Consider the following 4,009-nt stretch of genomic DNA (forward strand, 5'->3'; position numbering starts at 1 on the left):
CTAACACCCCCCTCAACCCCAGCCCAAATAATTCTCAGAGCTCAAGACGCCTAGTCCTGTGAAAACTGCTCCGTTTGCCTCCAATGTTATCAGGTTGCCAGACGACAGTATTGGCGCTGTGGCCGCACTCAGTTTTGTTCATCCTGCTAACCAAGTTTCACAGCTCGCCTCAATGTCAGTGTTTTACCAGCTACACGTACATTAGTGTGTGTGACATCAAGCCCAAAGGACTTAAAGATGTGCTGCATTGAATGGCAGCACCATTTATGGCTTCTGCATCAATGTGTGGCAGCAGTGTGACTGTCTCTAATCTTGACAGCGACAAATATGGTATAGAACAGTGTAGACATATGAGGACAAGTGGCACCAACTGGTTTTTATTGTCTGGTTTAATGTTTTTATTGTCTGAGAATAAGACATTGTAAAATTCAAGTTGCTCTACGTTCTGAGCAAACAATTCTGTCCCCATGTTTTTTTTTTTGTGTATGTGTGAGTACGTTAATATTAGATGGAGCAGTCCTTAATAGGATTGTAACCATCGACATGCCCGACTGCACCAACTTTTAACAGCACCTCATCCACTTTCTTTACACACACAAATACATATGCACTAGCTGTTATGCTAAGCAGAGCCGACACACACATTCATGTTGCACGCTTCGCCAAGCCAGTGTAATCAGGGCAGCGTAATGTGTTTACCTCTCTAAGGTACGAGAGTTTGATTAAGGAGCAGCCATCTGGCAGAGGAGGGGAAGAGAGGAGAGCAGAGGAAATCGGAAGAAAGGGGAAGTGTAATCTCTACTTTACAAAACAAAAATTAATCCTTCTATTGCGATTATGCCTACAGGCATGTCTGCAAAACAATCAATCAACAAAACTCCCTCAAAATAATAAACTGGATTAGACATAAAACTGACCAGTAACAATTACAGCATCAGTCGCAAATTGCCATCACATAGACATAAAGCACTGGTGTCCAAAGTAAACATGGAGCTGATATTAGCAAACGAACAGAGCCAAATGTCATTATTCATTCTGTTCATTATTGGCTCTGCTATTAGCCTCCACAGCAATCTCTTTCAGCATTGATATAAATAAGTACTGATAATATTAACAGTTAGTATTTTCTAAGCCTATGCCAGGTTCAGGAGGCAAAGGCAATCACCGGTAATCAGCTCACACACTCATTTGTATAATGTTTAGAAGAAAAAAAAAACTGTACAATTGTTCTTCGAGCCTTTGCTGGCATTAATAATTGATGTTCTTTTCCAGCTGATGAAACAATGACACAAAAGTACAACGAAATAAAAGCCAAACAACACAAATGTAATATTTAAGGTTACAAGTGAATATATGTCAGTGGTGAAATGATAGCAGGATATAACATTCCCTGTGGTACCTGACAGGCCTGTAGCTAAGCTCGCCCTCAGCCATTACTTCTACTATAGCCCTTCCTGCTCCATTAAACGCAACAAGCTTAACTCAATGGCTTTCATTCCTCACAGCAACGGCTTCTGCTTCATACCCTGGTGGCTTTTAACAGGAGAGGGGCAATTTGAGTGGGGGTGGGGGGCATTTCCCTTGTTAACACAAAATATGTCATGCAATGCCCTTGTTAACTTTGAGAGAAAAATCTGTGAAAACAATATTTTTACATTCTCTGCTGTCCCTGGTGCTGAATATAAAGATATTGCTCACTGGGGGCCCCGGCAAGGACCTAACAACTGCAGTAAAAAGATGCCATTAAGTTATACTGTCCTTGTCCTGCTCAGGAATTTAATCGTCCAGTTTTAATATGCAACGCAGCAAGATATCCATCTTTCAGTCGGATATCATGTGGGCGTCCACAATCCTGAGTCAGCAATTATCGACTATGTGAAAATGGTAAATATTCACCTTTATTGCATTCCTTGTGTAAGTCACGGTTTAAAGAAACACCCTTTAAGCTCAGATACGGGACATAAAGTGTGGCATAGACAGTGAGAGGAATGTCCTGAGACCCCCTCTGGCCAGGGCTGCTCGCAAAAGAAAGATCTTTTTGAATTATCAGTGGCGGCTGAAGTCACAAGAATATGTTCGGAAAAGAACAGATATGCACAATCAACGAAAGGGAAATATCAGAAGTGGTTTGTGCGGTGAAGGCAGACATGTATCACATAGCCTCTATTGAGCTGAGCCCATCGAAAGTAATAATATGAAGTGAAATGTGCATCTGAGACACATAATAAACATTTCATAGCGTATTATGAATAGCTTCGTTGTTTAATTAGACTTGTAGAGTTGTCCCCTTCAGCCAGTTCTGTCAGGTTAGCATGAAAAAATGCAACCCTCTCCGCTGTAATTATAAAACTTCTCGAGGCAAAAATGCGACGTTATATTTCACCTATCAAATTTTGTATTAGTGGAAACTGTAGAGAGGAAAAAAAAATTAAGCCAGAGAAACCAGAAAAATTCAAACAACATTTTACTTTCTTTGGTTTGTTTTCTTAAACATATCCGAGCTGGGATCGCACAGTGGGGTAGTGGTTAACCCTCTCACATCACAGTGATGAGTTCCACAGCTCGAGTCCGAGGGAACATGTGGAGTCTGCATGTTGCTCTGGTTTGCTCCCACAGTCCCAAAAAAATATTTTTGAGGTTAAACAATGACTCTGATATGACCTCTGGGTGTGAATGTAAGTGTATGTGACCATTTGTGCTAATGGACTGTTCCGGGTCTTCACCCACAACGGGGATTTTGTGACATGACATAAAACAGTGTCGAAGGTGAATGAATGAATATCAAAATTGCCTTTGCCACATTCTGCAATTACTTATAACTGATCAGCTGGAAGTATAAAGATCATAGGAATTCCTAAGTCACACGAAAACAATTAGATCTTAATTAGTTTTCTATAAGTGTTGTCAGAACTACTGCACGGATACATCAGCATTTAATTTCCACAGTGTGTGCACTACAAGTTATCTCACAATCAAATTCACCTCAATTGAATGTAATTAGTTAAAGCATTTTTTTTCCCAAGTTAATTAAATCTGACAACTCACTTTATTCACCGGCCGGGTTATAAACAAACACATGGTGTATAATTTCAAGAGCCACTTTGATGCTATGAATGCAGCCATTGCATTTTTAGGTTTGTTGTCCAGTTTGATTCAAAGCATCTGTTTCGTTTCCTCTATGTTGGACCTTTCCTGACCTGGCTGCAATTATCCAAGACAAAGACTTTCTCTCTGATGTTGTAAAGCGGGACTTATGAAACTCTTTCACTGCTTCCTTCTTTCTTTTTCTATCTGTAAGAGTTCTTATTGTGAAAGCCTGTGGAGCTTCAGTGTCGCACACTGGGGAGGAAGTACTGGACACGGCTCTAATGCCTTTCATCTTTGCACACTGGGAGAAGCTTCCTATTCTTTCAATGGACACACTAATTAGCATGAATTCAAACATGCACTTAGTCCAGACAAAGATGTGAACAGATGCGTATTGGCAAACACACACACACACACACACACACACACACACACACGCACACGCACGCACACGCACGCACACACACGCACACACACACAATCTTAGTGGAGTGAAAGCAAAGCAAAATGGCAGCCCTAATTCATTTCCACCACGCCAGGTCTTTTGTGCGCCTCTTCGAAAGGGGAGTGCGCCAACCACTTCCAGCATAATTTTTTACGTAATATTTTCTTTTCTTTGAAGTGGCACGGCAAAATGAGCTTTCAAATCTCTGTAGGTTTCACTACCACAGAGAAATACGACCACAGTTGATAGGCACCACTTACATTCAATTATCTTTGTTCCACTCGCGCACACACACACACATACGTGCAGACGTACACAGACACATCAGTTATTTCTGTGCAGTGGAGAATTGTGAGTCTCATTACCAGCCCATTCTCAACACTGAGGCACTGCTTCAGAGCCCTCTATCTAAAATTATGCAGATACAGTGCTCTGCTGCACTTCACATACATCAAGAAAGAAAAAGAAAAAAGACAC

This window comes from Blennius ocellaris, assembly GCF_963422515.1.
Source record: "Blennius ocellaris genome assembly, chromosome: 8".
In the NCBI taxonomy this organism is placed as follows: domain Eukaryota; kingdom Metazoa; phylum Chordata; class Actinopteri; order Blenniiformes; family Blenniidae; genus Blennius; species Blennius ocellaris.